Here is a 16,697-nt window from a genome sequence, read left to right as displayed (position 1 = left end):
GCTCCGGCCCGTGCCATCTGATTGGTCGTCAGCGCGACCTACGCGGCTACGTAACAGATGGACAGAAAAGCACGGGGAAAGCACAGCGACTGCTGCAGAGTGATCTTCCGGTCTGGTTGGATATCTTGGAAGGAAGGTAGACGGTAAGGGAATAAAGGAACTTTGAATATCATCAAACTGATGGAAAGGATAGTCGGCAAATATGACCTCCACCGTTGGAGTATTAATGTGCTATCGCTTCTCGGCCTTTTGGCTTGGAATATGTGTAGTTTCTGTTCTTATCAGTTTAATCGCTGATATCTCCCGAAGGTGGGAGTGTTTGTATTAAATGGATTTTTGGAGCAGGGAGATGGCTTAAGGGCTTGCTCTGTCCTCTCCATGTATCAGCCTGGTATTGCAGTGTTTCCAGGAATGGTGCACCCAACGCTTACCCAAGTTCAAAAGCAGGTGAATGCAATGTGAATCTCTTGCCTTTGCTAGTTTGCCGTGTTGATGGCAGTCAGTGATTGTTGCATCTATTGTCTTTTCAGTTGCAGGAAACTATCGTCTTTTGTTACGGGTTTTCTGTCTTATGAACCTGCTCTGCAGTTACCTGATGAAGGTGCAGCACGCTGAAAGCCAGGACAGGGGTAACCCCAACGTGCTACAGGGAACATTCTGGAACCAGGGGCCTGCCAGGAAGGTAACTTGCCAATTTGAATGAATGGATTTGCCCTTGTCTGCCGTTTTGGGCTTCTGCGGTCGTTCTTGGAACGTATCCCACCGATGGTACGGCGGTGGCGGGGGGTGGGGTGACTGCTGTAATTTCAAAGAACCCCGTTGGGCTGAAACCTGGTGTTGTGGGATTTTTAACACAGTCAAATCAGGTTGTGGGATCCCATGACTCAGCCAATGTCAAATGGCTATCAGATCAGCCCCCACAGCCCCTTCCCAACCCCCCCGCCTCCCCCCCCAACCCCGAGGCAACAAATTTATCCTAATATTTTCTTGAACAAGAAAGAAATGTCTTTAGTCTGTTTCCTGAATAGAGTGAAACCCCCATCTCTGTTTGTTTCTTCGCAAACTACTGTACGGAAGCGACCTGCTTTAGTAGCTACGTCTGTACGTAAAGATTATTCACGCAGACGATCGCCCAAGGCTGGAACTGGCTTCAGCTCCCTGGTGCCACCAGGCAGCCGTACTAACCACTGATCCACTGTGCCACCCGTACGATTTGGAACGATTTGTCATCATTTGCGGTGCAAGTAGCGAAACAGTTGTCAGTTTGTCAACTGGGTCGGATTATAATGTTGTCAGCGATCTGCAGCAATGTGAACGGAGATGTCGAATCGAGCTGCTGGTGGTGATGAGGCGCGCTTGCAGCGTGACATGTTTACACGGGGAGATCAGCTCCCTCCCCATTCTCCACAGAGAGTCGGATACAAGTAGAGAGGATATTGAAAGTGGACGATAAAGAAAGGGTGCACGGACGTAATTCGCTTTTCGCAACTTTTCGGATTGATGCGGAATGCCGAGGAGCGAATCCTGTACGTGAGGGAAACGATGATTGGCATTTATGGGCAAGCTACACCAACACAAGGGGAGGCAATGAATAGGATCTTTCCGTCAAGGCCAACATTTCTCGCCCATGCCGAGATCAGCCTGGTGGTGAGCTGCTCTCTCGAACCGCTGCAGTCCAAGTGCTGTCGGTAGCCCCGCGATGCTGTTTGGGCGGGGATTCCCGATTTTGACCCGGTAACACCGGAGGAACAAGGACATATTTGCAATTCAGGACAGCGAGTGCCTCGGCGGGGGGGAGAACTTGCGAATGGTGGTGTTCCCGTGGATCTGCTGCCGTCATCCTTCGAGGCTGCGTTGGCCATGGGTTTGCAAGGTGCTGCCTGAGGAATTCTGGTGAATCTTGTAGATGCCGGGGGAATGAATGCCGGGGGAATGAATGACCCTGCCGCCGCCGCTGTCCCCGATCACCGGGAGAAACCTCTCTGCAGTCGACCTGACGTGCGGTGGCTCCGGCCCGTGCCATCTGATTGGTCGTCAGCGCGACCTACGCGGCTACGTAACAGATGGACAGAAAAGCACGGGGAAAGCACAGCGACTGCTGCAGAGTGATCTTCCGGTCTGGTTGGATATCTTGGAAGGAAGGTAGACGGTAAGGGAATAAAGGAACTTTGAATATCATCAAACTGATGGAAAGGATAGTCGGCAAATATGACCTCCACCGTTGGAGTATTAATGTGCTATCGCTTCTCGGCCTTTTGGCTTGGAATATGTGTAGTTTCTGTTCTTATCAGTTTAATCGCTGATATCTCCCGAAGGTGGGAGTGTTTGTATTAAATGGATTTTTGGAGCAGGGAGATGGCTTAAGGGCTTGCTCTGTCCTCTCCATGTATCAGCCTGGTATTGCAGTGTTTCCAGGAATGGTGCACCCAACGCTTACCCAAGTTCAAAAGCAGGTGAATGCAATGTGAATCTCTTGCCTTTGCTAGTTTGCCGTGTTGATGGCAGTCAGTGATTGTTGCATCTATTGTCTTTTCAGTTGCAGGAAACTATCGTCTTTTGTTACGGGTTTTCTGTCTTATGAACCTGCTCTGCAGTTACCTGATGAAGGTGCAGCACGCTGAAAGCCAGGACAGGGGTAACCCCAACGTGCTACAGGGAACATTCTGGAACCAGGGGCCTGCCAGGAAGGTAACTTGCCAATTTGAATGAATGGATTTGCCCTTGTCTGCCGTTTTGGGCTTCTGCGGTCGTTCTTGGAACGTATCCCACCGATGGTACGGCGGTGGCGGGGGGTGGGGTGACTGCTGTAATTTCAAAGAACCCCGTTGGGCTGAAACCTGGTGTTGTGGGATTTTTAACACAGTCAAATCAGGTTGTGGGATCCCATGACTCAGCCAATGTCAAATGGCTATCAGATCAGCCCCCACAGCCCCTTCCCAACCCCCCCCCCCCCCCCCACCCCCGAGGCAACAAATTTATCCTAATATTTTCTTGAACAAGAAAGAAATGTCTTTAGTCTGTTTCCTGAATAGAGTGAAACCCCCATCTCTGTTTGTTTCTTCGCAAACTACTGTACGGAAGCGACCTGCTTTAGTAGCTACGTCTGTACGTAAAGATTATTCACGCAGACGATCGCCCAAGGCTGGAACTGGCTTCAGCTCCCTGGTGCCACCAGGCAGCCGTACTAACCACTGATCCACTGTGCCACCCGTACGATTTGGAACGATTTGTCATCATTTGCGGTGCAAGTAGCGAAACAGTTGTCAGTTTGTCAACTGGGTCGGATTATAATGTTGTCAGCGATCTGCAGCAATGTGAACGGAGATGTCGAATCGAGCTGCTGGTGGTGATGAGGCGCGCTTGCAGCGTGACATGTTTACACGGGGAGATCAGCTCCCTCCCCATTCTCCACAGAGAGTCGGATACAAGTAGAGAGGATATTGAAAGTGGACGATAAAGAAAGGGTGCACGGACGTAATTCGCTTTTCGCAACTTTTCGGATTGATGCGGAATGCCGAGGAGCGAATCCTGTACGTGAGGGAAACGATGATTGGCATTTATGGGCAAGCTACACCAACACAAGGGGAGGCAATGAATAGGATCTTTCCGTCAAGGCCAACATTTCTCGCCCATGCCGAGATCAGCCTGGTGGTGAGCTGCTCTCTCGAACCGCTGCAGTCCAAGTGCTGTCGGTAGCCCCGCGATGCTGTTTGGGCGGGGATTCCCGATTTTGACCCGGTAACACCGGAGGAACAAGGACATATTTGCAATTCAGGACAGCGAGTGCCTCGGCGGGGGGGAGAACTTGCGAATGGTGGTGTTCCCGTGGATCTGCTGCCGTCATCCTTCGAGGCTGCGTTGGCCATGGGTTTGCAAGGTGCTGCCTGAGGAATTCTGGTGAATCTTGTAGATGCCGGGGGAATGAATGACCCTGCCGCCGCCGCTGTCCCCGATCACCGGGAGAAACCTCTCTGCAGTCGACCTGACGTGCGGTGGCTCCGGCCCGTGCCATCTGATTGGTCGTCAGCGCGACCTACGCGGCTACGTAACAGATGGACAGAAAAGCACGGGGAAAGCACAGCGACTGCTGCAGAGTGATCTTCCGGTCTGGTTGGATATCTTGGAAGGAAGGTAGACGGTAAGGGAATAAAGGAACTTTGAATATCATCAAACTGATGGAAAGGATAGTCGGCAAATATGACCTCCACCGTTGGAGTATTAATGTGCTATCGCTTCTCGGCCTTTTGGCTTGGAATATGTGTAGTTTCTGTTCTTATCAGTTTAATCGCTGATATCTCCCGAAGGTGGGAGTGTTTGTATTAAATGGATTTTTGGAGCAGGGAGATGGCTTAAGGGCTTGCTCTGTCCTCTCCATGTATCAGCCTGGTATTGCAGTGTTTCCAGGAATGGTGCACCCAACGCTTACCCAAGTTCAAAAGCAGGTGAATGCAATGTGAATCTCTTGCCTTTGCTAGTTTGCCGTGTTGATGGCAGTCAGTGATTGTTGCATCTATTGTCTTTTCAGTTGCAGGAAACTATCGTCTTTTGTTACGGGTTTTCTGTCTTATGAACCTGCTCTGCAGTTACCTGATGAAGGTGCAGCACGCTGAAAGCCAGGACAGGGGTAACCCCAACGTGCTACAGGGAACATTCTGGAACCAGGGGCCTGCCAGGAAGGTAACTTGCCAATTTGAATGAATGGATTTGCCCTTGTCTGCCGTTTTGGGCTTCTGCGGTCGTTCTTGGAACGTATCCCACCGATGGTACGGCGGTGGCGGGGGGTGGGGTGACTGCTGTAATTTCAAAGAACCCCGTTGGGCTGAAACCTGGTGTTGTGGGATTTTTAACACAGTCAAATCAGGTTGTGGGATCCCATGACTCAGCCAATGTCAAATGGCTATCAGATCAGCCCCCACAGCCCCTTCCCAACCCCCCCGCCTCCCCCCCCACCCCGAGGCAACAAATTTATCCTAATATTTTCTTGAACAAGAAAGAAATGTCTTTAGTCTGTTTCCTGAATAGAGTGAAACCCCCATCTCTGTTTGTTTCTTCGCAAACTACTGTACGGAAGCGACCTGCTTTAGTAGCTACGTCTGTACGTAAAGATTATTCACGCAGACGATCGCCCAAGGCTGGAACTGGCTTCAGCTCCCTGGTGCCACCAGGCAGCCGTACTAACCACTGATCCACTGTGCCACCCGTACGATTTGGAACGATTTGTCATCATTTGCGGTGCAAGTAGCGAAACAGTTGTCAGTTTGTCAACTGGGTCGGATTATAATGTTGTCAGCGATCTGCAGCAATGTGAACGGAGATGTCGAATCGAGCTGCTGGTGGTGATGAGGCGCGCTTGCAGCGTGACATGTTTACACGGGGAGATCAGCTCCCTCCCCATTCTCCACAGAGAGTCGGATACAAGTAGAGAGGATATTGAAAGTGGACGATAAAGAAAGGGTGCACGGACGTAATTCGCTTTTCGCAACTTTTCGGATTGATGCGGAATGCCGAGGAGCGAATCCTGTACGTGAGGGAAACGATGATTGGCATTTATGGGCAAGCTACACCAACACAAGGGGAGGCAATGAATAGGATCTTTCCGTCAAGGCCAACATTTCTCGCCCATGCCGAGATCAGCCTGGTGGTGAGCTGCTCTCTCGAACCGCTGCAGTCCAAGTGCTGTCGGTAGCCCCGCGATGCTGTTTGGGCGGGGATTCCCGATTTTGACCCGGTAACACCGGAGGAACAAGGACATATTTGCAATTCAGGACAGCGAGTGCCTCGGCGGGGGGGAGAACTTGCGAATGGTGGTGTTCCCGTGGATCTGCTGCCGTCATCCTTCGAGGCTGCGTTGGCCATGGGTTTGCAAGGTGCTGCCTGAGGAATTCTGGTGAATCTTGTAGATGCCGGGGGAATGAATGACCCCTGCCGCCGCCGCTGTCCCCGATCACCGGGAGAAACCTCTCTGCAGTCGACCTGACGTGCGGTGGCTCCGGCCCGTGCCATCTGATTGGTCGTCAGCGCGACCTACGCGGCTACGTAACAGAAAAGCACGGGGAAAGCACAGCGACTGCTGCAGAGTGATCTTCCGGTCTGGTTGGATATCTTGGAAGGAAGGTAGACGGTAAGGGAATAAAGGAACTTTGAATATCATCAAACTGATGGAAAGGATAGTCGGCAAATATGACCTCCACCGTTGGAGTATTAATGTGCTATCGCTTCTCGGCCTTTTGGCTTGGAATATGTGTAGTTTCTGTTCTTATCAGTTTAATCGCTGATATCTCCCGAAGGTGGGAGTGTTTGTATTAAATGGATTTTTGGAGCAGGGAGATGGCTTAAGGGCTTGCTCTGTCCTCTCCATGTATCAGCCTGGTATTGCAGTGTTTCCAGGAATGGTGCACCCAACGCTTACCCAAGTTCAAAAGCAGGTGAATGCAATGTGAATCTCTTGCCTTTGCTAGTTTGCCGTGTTGATGGCAGTCAGTGATTGTTGCATCTATTGTCTTTTCAGTTGCAGGAAACTATCGTCTTTTGTTACGGGTTTTCTGTCTTATGAACCTGCTCTGCAGTTACCTGATGAAGGTGCAGCACGCTGAAAGCCAGGACAGGGGTAACCCCAACGTGCTACAGGGAACATTCTGGAACCAGGGGCCTGCCAGGAAGGTAACTTGCCAATTTGAATGAATGGATTTGCCCTTGTCTGCCGTTTTGGGCTTCTGCGGTCGTTCTTGGAACGTATCCCACCGATGGTACGGCGGTGGCGGGGGGTGGGGTGACTGCTGTAATTTCAAAGAACCCCGTTGGGCTGAAACCTGGTGTTGTGGGATTTTTAACACAGTCAAATCAGGTTGTGGGATCCCATGACTCAGCCAATGTCAAATGGCTATCAGATCAGCCCCCACAGCCCCGTGCCCACCCCCCCCCCCCCCCCCACCCCGAGGCAACAAATTTATCCTAATATTTTCTTGAACAAGGAAGAAATGTCTTTAGTCTGTTTCCTGAATAGAGTGAAACCCCCATCTCTGTTTGTTTCTTCGCAAACTACTGTACGGAAGCGACCTGCTTTAGTAGCTACGTCTGTACGTAAAGATTATTCACGCAGACGATCGCCCAAGGCTGGAACTGGCTTCAGCTCCCTGGTGCCACCAGGCAGCCGTACTAACCACTGATCCACTGTGCCACCCGTACGATTTGGAACGATTTGTCATCATTTGCGGTGCAAGTAGCGAAACAGTTGTCAGTTTGTCAACTGGGTCGGATTATAATGTTGTCAGCGATCTGCAGCAATGTGAACGGAGATGTCGAATCGAGCTGCTGGTGGTGATGAGGCGCGCTTGCAGCGTGACATGTTTACACGGGGAGATCAGCTCCCTCCCCATTCTCCACAGAGAGTCGGATACAAGTAGAGAGGATATTGAAAGTGGACGATAAAGAAAGGGTGCACGGACGTAATTCGCTTTTCGCAACTTTTCGGATTGATGCGGAATGCCGAGGAGCGAATCCTGTACGTGAGGGAAACGATGATTGGCATTTATGGGCAAGCTACACCAACACAAGGGGAGGCAATGAATAGGATCTTTCCGTCAAGGCCAACATTTCTCGCCCATGCCGAGATCAGCCTGGTGGTGAGCTGCTCTCTCGAACCGCTGCAGTCCAAGTGCTGTCGGTAGCCCCGCGATGCTGTTTGGGCGGGGATTCCCGATTTTGACCCGGTAACACCGGAGGAACAAGGACATATTTGCAATTCAGGACAGCGAGTGCCTCGGCGGGGGGGAGAACTTGCGAATGGTGGTGTTCCCGTGGATCTGCTGCCGTCATCCTTCGAGGCTGCGTTGGCCATGGGTTTGCAAGGTGCTGCCTGAGGAATTCTGGTGAATCTTGTAGATGCCGGGGGAATGAATGACCCTGCCGCCGCCGCTGTCCCCGATCACCGGGAGAAACCTCTCTGCAGTCGACCTGACGTGCGGTGGCTCCGGCCCGTGCCATCTGATTGGTCGTCAGCGCGACCTACGCGGCTACGTAACAGATGGACAGAAAAGCACGGGGAAAGCACAGCGACTGCTGCAGAGTGATCTTCCGGTCTGGTTGGATATCTTGGAAGGAAGGTAGACGGTAAGGGAATAAAGGAACTTTGAATATCATCAAACTGATGGAAAGGATAGTCGGCAAATATGACCTCCACCGTTGGAGTATTAATGTGCTATCGCTTCTCGGCCTTTTGGCTTGGAATATGTGTAGTTTCTGTTCTTATCAGTTTAATCGCTGATATCTCCCGAAGGTGGGAGTGTTTGTATTAAATGGATTTTTGGAGCAGGGAGATGGCTTAAGGGCTTGCTCTGTCCTCTCCATGTATCAGCCTGGTATTGCAGTGTTTCCAGGAATGGTGCACCCAACGCTTACCCAAGTTCAAAAGCAGGTGAATGCAATGTGAATCTCTTGCCTTTGCTAGTTTGCCGTGTTGATGGCAGTCAGTGATTGTTGCATCTATTGTCTTTTCAGTTGCAGGAAACTATCGTCTTTTGTTACGGGTTTTCTGTCTTATGAACCTGCTCTGCAGTTACCTGATGAAGGTGCAGCACGCTGAAAGCCAGGACAGGGGTAACCCCAACGTGCTACAGGGAACATTCTGGAACCAGGGGCCTGCCAGGAAGGTAACTTGCCAATTTGAATGAATGGATTTGCCCTTGTCTGCCGTTTTGGGCTTCTGCGGTCGTTCTTGGAACGTATCCCACCGATGGTACGGCGGTGGCGGGGGGTGGGGTGACTGCTGTAATTTCAAAGAACCCCGTTGGGCTGAAACCTGGTGTTGTGGGATTTTTAACACAGTCAAATCAGGTTGTGGGATCCCATGACTCAGCCAATGTCAAATGGCTATCAGATCAGCCCCCACAGCCCCTTCCCAACCCCCCCGCCTCCCCCCCACCCCGAGGCAACAAATTTATCCTAATATTTTCTTGAACAAGAAAGAAATGTCTTTAGTCTGTTTCCTGAATAGAGTGAAACCCCCATCTCTGTTTGTTTCTTCGCAAACTACTGTACGGAAGCGACCTGCTTTAGTAGCTACGTCTGTACGTAAAGATTATTCACGCAGACGATCGCCCAAGGCTGGAACTGGCTTCAGCTCCCTGGTGCCACCAGGCAGCCGTACTAACCACTGATCCACTGTGCCACCCGTACGATTTGGAACGATTTGTCATCATTTGCGGTGCAAGTAGCGAAACAGTTGTCAGTTTGTCAACTGGGTCGGATTATAATGTTGTCAGCGATCTGCAGCAATGTGAACGGAGATGTCGAATCGAGCTGCTGGTGGTGATGAGGCGCGCTTGCAGCGTGACATGTTTACACGGGGAGATCAGCTCCCTCCCCATTCTCCACAGAGAGTCGGATACAAGTAGAGAGGATATTGAAAGTGGACGATAAAGAAAGGGTGCACGGACGTAATTCGCTTTTCGCAACTTTTCGGATTGATGCGGAATGCCGAGGAGCGAATCCTGTACGTGAGGGAAACGATGATTGGCATTTATGGGCAAGCTACACCAACACAAGGGGAGGCAATGAATAGGATCTTTCCGTCAAGGCCAACATTTCTCGCCCATGCCGAGATCAGCCTGGTGGTGAGCTGCTCTCTCGAACCGCTGCAGTCCAAGTGCTGTCGGTAGCCCCGCGATGCTGTTTGGGCGGGGATTCCCGATTTTGACCCGGTAACACCGGAGGAACAAGGACATATTTGCAATTCAGGACAGCGAGTGCCTCGGCGGGGGGGAGAACTTGCGAATGGTGGTGTTCCCGTGGATCTGCTGCCGTCATCCTTCGAGGCTGCGTTGGCCATGGGTTTGCAAGGTGCTGCCTGAGGAATTCTGGTGAATCTTGTAGATGCCGGGGGAATGAATGACCCTGCCGGGGGAATGAATGACCCTGCCGCCGCCGCTGTCCCCGATCACCGGGAGAAACCTCTCTGCAGTCGACCTGACGTGCGGTGGCTCCGGCCCGTGCCATCTGATTGGTCGTCAGCGCGACCTACGCGGCTACGTAACAGAAAAGCACGGGGAAAGCACAGCGACTGCTGCAGAGTGATCTTCCGGTCTGGTTGGATATCTTGGAAGGAAGGTAGACGGTAAGGGAATAAAGGAACTTTGAATATCATCAAACTGATGGAAAGGATAGTCGGCAAATATGACCTCCACCGTTGGAGTATTAATGTGCTATCGCTTCTCGGCCTTTTGGCTTGGAATATGTGTAGTTTCTGTTCTTATCAGTTTAATCGCTGATATCTCCCGAAGGTGGGAGTGTTTGTATTAAATGGATTTTTGGAGCAGGGAGATGGCTTAAGGGCTTGCTCTGTCCTCTCCATGTATCAGCCTGGTATTGCAGTGTTTCCAGGAATGGTGCACCCAACGCTTACCCAAGTTCAAAAGCAGGTGAATGCAATGTGAATCTCTTGCCTTTGCTAGTTTGCCGTGTTGATGGCAGTCAGTGATTGTTGCATCTATTGTCTTTTCAGTTGCAGGAAACTATCGTCTTTTGTTACGGGTTTTCTGTCTTATGAACCTGCTCTGCAGTTACCTGATGAAGGTGCAGCACGCTGAAAGCCAGGACAGGGGTAACCCCAACGTGCTACAGGGAACATTCTGGAACCAGGGGCCTGCCAGGAAGGTAACTTGCCAATTTGAATGAATGGATTTGCCCTTGTCTGCCGTTTTGGGCTTCTGCGGTCGTTCTTGGAACGTATCCCACCGATGGTACGGCGGTGGCGGGGGGTGGGGTGACTGCTGTAATTTCAAAGAACCCCGTTGGGCTGAAACCTGGTGTTGTGGGATTTTTAACACAGTCAAATCAGGTTGTGGGATCCCATGACTCAGCCAATGTCAAATGGCTATCAGATCAGCCCCCACAGCCCCGTGCCCAACCCCCCCCCCCCCCCGAGGCAACAAATTTATCCTAATATTTTCTTGAACAAGGAAGAAATGTCTTTAGTCTGTTTCCTGAATAGAGTGAAACCCCCATCTCTGTTTGTTTCTTCGCAAACTACTGTACGGAAGCGACCTGCTTTAGTAGCTACGTCTGTACGTAAAGATTATTCACGCAGACGATCGCCCAAGGCTGGAACTGGCTTCAGCTCCCTGGTGCCACCAGGCAGCCGTACTAACCACTGATCCACTGTGCCACCCGTACGATTTGGAACGATTTGTCATCATTTGCGGTGCAAGTAGCGAAACAGTTGTCAGTTTGTCAACTGGGTCGGATTATAATGTTGTCAGCGATCTGCAGCAATGTGAACGGAGATGTCGAATCGAGCTGCTGGTGGTGATGAGGCGCGCTTGCAGCGTGACATGTTTACACGGGGAGATCAGCTCCCTCCCCATTCTCCACAGAGAGTCGGATACAAGTAGAGAGGATATTGAAAGTGGACGATAAAGAAAGGGTGCACGGACGTAATTCGCTTTTCGCAACTTTTCGGATTGATGCGGAATGCCGAGGAGCGAATCCTGTACGTGAGGGAAACGATGATTGGCATTTATGGGCAAGCTACACCAACACAAGGGGAGGCAATGAATAGGATCTTTCCGTCAAGGCCAACATTTCTCGCCCATGCCGAGATCAGCCTGGTGGTGAGCTGCTCTCTCGAACCGCTGCAGTCCAAGTGCTGTCGGTAGCCCCGCGATGCTGTTTGGGCGGGGATTCCCGATTTTGACCCGGTAACACCGGAGGAACAAGGACATATTTGCAATTCAGGACAGCGAGTGCCTCGGCGGGGGGGAGAACTTGCGAATGGTGGTGTTCCCGTGGATCTGCTGCCGTCATCCTTCGAGGCTGCGTTGGCCATGGGTTTGCAAGGTGCTGCCTGAGGAATTCTGGTGAATCTTGTAGATGCCGGGGGAATGAATGACCCTGCCGCCGCCGCTGTCCCCGATCACCGGGAGAAACCTCTCTGCAGTCGACCTGACGTGCGGTGGCTCCGGCCCGTGCCATCTGATTGGTCGTCAGCGCGACCTACGCGGCTACGTAACAGATGGACAGAAAAGCACGGGGAAAGCACAGCGACTGCTGCAGAGTGATCTTCCGGTCTGGTTGGATATCTTGGAAGGAAGGTAGACGGTAAGGGAATAAAGGAACTTTGAATATCATCAAACTGATGGAAAGGATAGTCGGCAAATATGACCTCCACCGTTGGAGTATTAATGTGCTATCGCTTCTCGGCCTTTTGGCTTGGAATATGTGTAGTTTCTGTTCTTATCAGTTTAATCGCTGATATCTCCCGAAGGTGGGAGTGTTTGTATTAAATGGATTTTTGGAGCAGGGAGATGGCTTAAGGGCTTGCTCTGTCCTCTCCATGTATCAGCCTGGTATTGCAGTGTTTCCAGGAATGGTGCACCCAACGCTTACCCAAGTTCAAAAGCAGGTGAATGCAATGTGAATCTCTTGCCTTTGCTAGTTTGCCGTGTTGATGGCAGTCAGTGATTGTTGCATCTATTGTCTTTTCAGTTGCAGGAAACTATCGTCTTTTGTTACGGGTTTTCTGTCTTATGAACCTGCTCTGCAGTTACCTGATGAAGGTGCAGCACGCTGAAAGCCAGGACAGGGGTAACCCCAACGTGCTACAGGGAACATTCTGGAACCAGGGGCCTGCCAGGAAGGTAACTTGCCAATTTGAATGAATGGATTTGCCCTTGTCTGCCGTTTTGGGCTTCTGCGGTCGTTCTTGGAACGTATCCCACCGATGGTACGGCGGTGGCGGGGGGTGGGGTGACTGCTGTAATTTCAAAGAACCCCGTTGGGCTGAAACCTGGTGTTGTGGGATTTTTAACACAGTCAAATCAGGTTGTGGGATCCCATGACTCAGCCAATGTCAAATGGCTATCAGATCAGCCCCCACAGCCCCTTCCCAACCCCCCCGCCTCCCCCCCCACCCCGAGGCAACAAATTTATCCTAATATTTTCTTGAACAAGGAAGAAATGTCTTTAGTCTGTTTCCTGAATAGAGTGAAACCCCCATCTCTGTTTGTTTCTTCGCAAACTACTGTACGGAAGCGACCTGCTTTAGTAGCTACGTCTGTACGTAAAGATTATTCACGCAGACGATCGCCCAAGGCTGGAACTGGCTTCAGCTCCCTGGTGCCACCAGGCAGCCGTACTAACCACTGATCCACTGTGCCACCCGTACGATTTGGAACGATTTGTCATCATTTGCGGTGCAAGTAGCGAAACAGTTGTCAGTTTGTCAACTGGGTCGGATTATAATGTTGTCAGCGATCTGCAGCAATGTGAACGGAGATGTCGAATCGAGCTGCTGGTGGTGATGAGGCGCGCTTGCAGCGTGACATGTTTACACGGGGAGATCAGCTCCCTCCCCATTCTCCACAGAGAGTCGGATACAAGTAGAGAGGATATTGAAAGTGGACGATAAAGAAAGGGTGCACGGACGTAATTCGCTTTTCGCAACTTTTCGGATTGATGCGGAATGCCGAGGAGCGAATCCTGTACGTGAGGGAAACGATGATTGGCATTTATGGGCAAGCTACACCAACACAAGGGGAGGCAATGAATAGGATCTTTCCGTCAAGGCCAACATTTCTCGCCCATGCCGAGATCAGCCTGGTGGTGAGCTGCTCTCTCGAACCGCTGCAGTCCAAGTGCTGTCGGTAGCCCCGCGATGCTGTTTGGGCGGGGATTCCCGATTTTGACCCGGTAACACCGGAGGAACAAGGACATATTTGCAATTCAGGACAGCGAGTGCCTCGGCGGGGGGGAGAACTTGCGAATGGTGGTGTTCCCGTGGATCTGCTGCCGTCATCCTTCGAGGCTGCGTTGGCCATGGGTTTGCAAGGTGCTGCCTGAGGAATTCTGGTGAATCTTGTAGATGCCGGGGGAATGAATGACCCTGCCGCCGCCGCTGTCCCCGATCACCGGGAGAAACCTCTCTGCAGTCGACCTGACGTGCGGTGGCTCCGGCCCGTGCCATCTGATTGGTCGTCAGCGCGACCTACGCGGCTACGTAACAGATGGACAGAAAAGCACGGGGAAAGCACAGCGACTGCTGCAGAGTGATCTTCCGGTCTGGTTGGATATCTTGGAAGGAAGGTAGACGGTAAGGGAATAAAGGAACTTTGAATATCATCAAACTGATGGAAAGGATAGTCGGCAAATATGACCTCCACCGTTGGAGTATTAATGTGCTATCGCTTCTCGGCCTTTTGGCTTGGAATATGTGTAGTTTCTGTTCTTATCAGTTTAATCGCTGATATCTCCCGAAGGTGGGAGTGTTTGTATTAAATGGATTTTTGGAGCAGGGAGATGGCTTAAGGGCTTGCTCTGTCCTCTCCATGTATCAGCCTGGTATTGCAGTGTTTCCAGGAATGGTGCACCCAACGCTTACCCAAGTTCAAAAGCAGGTGAATGCAATGTGAATCTCTTGCCTTTGCTAGTTTGCCGTGTTGATGGCAGTCAGTGATTGTTGCATCTATTGTCTTTTCAGTTGCAGGAAACTATCGTCTTTTGTTACGGGTTTTCTGTCTTATGAACCTGCTCTGCAGTTACCTGATGAAGGTGCAGCACGCTGAAAGCCAGGACAGGGGTAACCCCAACGTGCTACAGGGAACATTCTGGAACCAGGGGCCTGCCAGGAAGGTAACTTGCCAATTTGAATGAATGGATTTGCCCTTGTCTGCCGTTTTGGGCTTCTGCGGTCGTTCTTGGAACGTATCCCACCGATGGTACGGCGGTGGCGGGGGGTGGGGTGACTGCTGTAATTTCAAAGAACCCCGTTGGGCTGAAACCTGGTGTTGTGGGATTTTTAACACAGTCAAATCAGGTTGTGGGATCCCATGACTCAGCCAATGTCAAATGGCTATCAGAACAGCCCCCACAGCCCCTTCCCAACCCCCCCGCCCCCCCCCCAACCCCGAGGCAACAAATTTATCCTAATATTTTCTTGAACAAGAAAGAAATGTCTTTAGTCTGTTTCCTGAATAGAGTGAAACCCCCATCTCTGTTTGTTTCTTCGCAAACTACTGTACGGAAGCGACCTGCTTTAGTAGCTACGTCTGTACGTAAAGATTATTCACGCAGACGATCGCCCAAGGCTGGAACTGGCTTCAGCTCCCTGGTGCCACCAGGCAGCCGTACTAACCACTGATCCACTGTGCCACCCGTACGATTTGGAACGATTTGTCATCATTTGCGGTGCAAGTAGCGAAACAGTTGTCAGTTTGTCAACTGGGTCGGATTATAATGTTGTCAGCGATCTGCAGCAATGTGAACGGAGATGTCGAATCGAGCTGCTGGTGGTGATGAGGCGCGCTTGCAGCGTGACATGTTTACACGGGGAGATCAGCTCCCTCCCCATTCTCCACAGAGAGTCGGATACAAGTAGAGAGGATATTGAAAGTGGACGATAAAGAAAGGGTGCACGGACGTAATTCGCTTTTCGCAACTTTTCGGATTGATGCGGAATGCCGAGGAGCGAATCCTGTACGTGAGGGAAACGATGATTGGCATTTATGGGCAAGCTACACCAACACAAGGGGAGGCAATGAATAGGATCTTTCCGTCAAGGCCAACATTTCTCGCCCATGCCGAGATCAGCCTGGTGGTGAGCTGCTCTCTCGAACCGCTGCAGTCCAAGTGCTGTCGGTAGCCCCGCGATGCTGTTTGGGCGGGGATTCCCGATTTTGACCCGGTAACACCGGAGGAACAAGGACATATTTGCAATTCAGGACAGCGAGTGCCTCGGCGGGGGGGAGAACTTGCGAATGGTGGTGTTCCCGTGGATCTGCTGCCGTCATCCTTCGAGGCTGCGTTGGCCATGGGTTTGCAAGGTGCTGCCTGAGGAATTCTGGTGAATCTTGTAGATGCCGGGGGAATGAATGACCCTGCCGGGGGAATGAATGACCCTGCCGCCGCCGCTGTCCCCGATCACCGGGAGAAACCTCTCTGCAGTCGACCTGACGTGCGGTGGCTCCGGCCCGTGCCATCTGATTGGTCGTCAGCGCGACCTACGCGGCTACGTAACAGAAAAGCACGGGGAAAGCACAGCGACTGCTGCAGAGTGATCTTCCGGTCTGGTTGGATATCTTGGAAGGAAGGTAGACGGTAAGGGAATAAAGGAACTTTGAATATCATCAAACTGATGGAAAGGATAGTCGGCAAATATGACCTCCACCGTTGGAGTATTAATGTGCTATCGCTTCTCGGCCTTTTGGCTTGGAATATGTGTAGTTTCTGTTCTTATCAGTTTAATCGCTGATATCTCCCGAAGGTGGGAGTGTTTGTATTAAATGGATTTTTGGAGCAGGGAGATGGCTTAAGGGCTTGCTCTGTCCTCTCCATGTATCAGCCTGGTATTGCAGTGTTTCCAGGAATGGTGCACCCAACGCTTACCCAAGTTCAAAAGCAGGTGAATGCAATGTGAATCTCTTGCCTTTGCTAGTTTGCCGTGTTGATGGCAGTCAGTGATTGTTGCATCTATTGTCTTTTCAGTTGCAGGAAACTATCGTCTTTTGTTACGGGTTTTCTGTCTTATGAACCTGCTCTGCAGTTACCTGATGAAGGTGCAGCACGCTGAAAGCCAGGACAGGGGTAACCCCAACGTGCTACAGGGAACATTCTGGAACCAGGGGCCTGCCAGGAAGGTAACTTGCCAATTTGAATGAATGGATTTGCCCTTGTCTGCCGTTTTGGGCTTCTGCGGTCGTTCTTGGAAC

General features: G+C 51.3%; 9 non-coding genes across 9 annotated transcripts; all 9 read left to right on the top strand.

Annotated features, from left to right (window-relative positions):
* The first annotated feature begins 233 nt into the window (after window positions 1-233).
* LOC132814884 (U2 spliceosomal RNA) lies at window positions 234-425 on the top strand. Its single transcript, XR_009644569.1, has one exon. It is a non-coding gene; the product is annotated as a U2 spliceosomal RNA (small nuclear RNA).
* A 1,814-nt stretch (window positions 426-2,239) lies between these two features.
* On the top strand, window positions 2,240-2,431 carry LOC132814883 (U2 spliceosomal RNA). Its single transcript, XR_009644568.1, has one exon. It is a non-coding gene; the product is annotated as a U2 spliceosomal RNA (small nuclear RNA).
* Window positions 2,432-4,228: 1,797 nt separating this feature from the next.
* LOC132814882 (U2 spliceosomal RNA) lies at window positions 4,229-4,420 on the top strand. Its single transcript, XR_009644567.1, has one exon. It is a non-coding gene; the product is annotated as a U2 spliceosomal RNA (small nuclear RNA).
* Window positions 4,421-6,211: 1,791 nt separating this feature from the next.
* On the top strand, window positions 6,212-6,403 carry LOC132814880 (U2 spliceosomal RNA). Its single transcript, XR_009644565.1, has one exon. It is a non-coding gene; the product is annotated as a U2 spliceosomal RNA (small nuclear RNA).
* Window positions 6,404-8,199: 1,796 nt separating this feature from the next.
* LOC132814879 (U2 spliceosomal RNA) lies at window positions 8,200-8,391 on the top strand. Its single transcript, XR_009644564.1, has one exon. It is a non-coding gene; the product is annotated as a U2 spliceosomal RNA (small nuclear RNA).
* Window positions 8,392-10,201: 1,810 nt separating this feature from the next.
* On the top strand, window positions 10,202-10,393 carry LOC132814878 (U2 spliceosomal RNA). Its single transcript, XR_009644563.1, has one exon. It is a non-coding gene; the product is annotated as a U2 spliceosomal RNA (small nuclear RNA).
* Window positions 10,394-12,183: 1,790 nt separating this feature from the next.
* Window positions 12,184-12,375, top strand: LOC132814877 (U2 spliceosomal RNA). The gene has a single exon (XR_009644562.1). It is a non-coding gene; the product is annotated as a U2 spliceosomal RNA (small nuclear RNA).
* Window positions 12,376-14,173: 1,798 nt separating this feature from the next.
* LOC132814876 (U2 spliceosomal RNA) lies at window positions 14,174-14,365 on the top strand. The gene has a single exon (XR_009644561.1). It is a non-coding gene; the product is annotated as a U2 spliceosomal RNA (small nuclear RNA).
* A 1,811-nt stretch (window positions 14,366-16,176) lies between these two features.
* LOC132814875 (U2 spliceosomal RNA) lies at window positions 16,177-16,368 on the top strand. Its single transcript, XR_009644560.1, has one exon. It is a non-coding gene; the product is annotated as a U2 spliceosomal RNA (small nuclear RNA).
* Window positions 16,369-16,697: the final 329 nt, after the last annotated feature.

Source organism: Hemiscyllium ocellatum, unplaced genomic scaffold (assembly GCF_020745735.1).
Source record: "Hemiscyllium ocellatum isolate sHemOce1 unplaced genomic scaffold, sHemOce1.pat.X.cur. scaffold_958_pat_ctg1, whole genome shotgun sequence".
NCBI lineage: Eukaryota > Metazoa > Chordata > Chondrichthyes > Orectolobiformes > Hemiscylliidae > Hemiscyllium > Hemiscyllium ocellatum.
The sequence above is the reverse complement of the archived record's forward strand: the minus strand, read 5'-3'. Positions and strand labels throughout refer to the sequence as shown.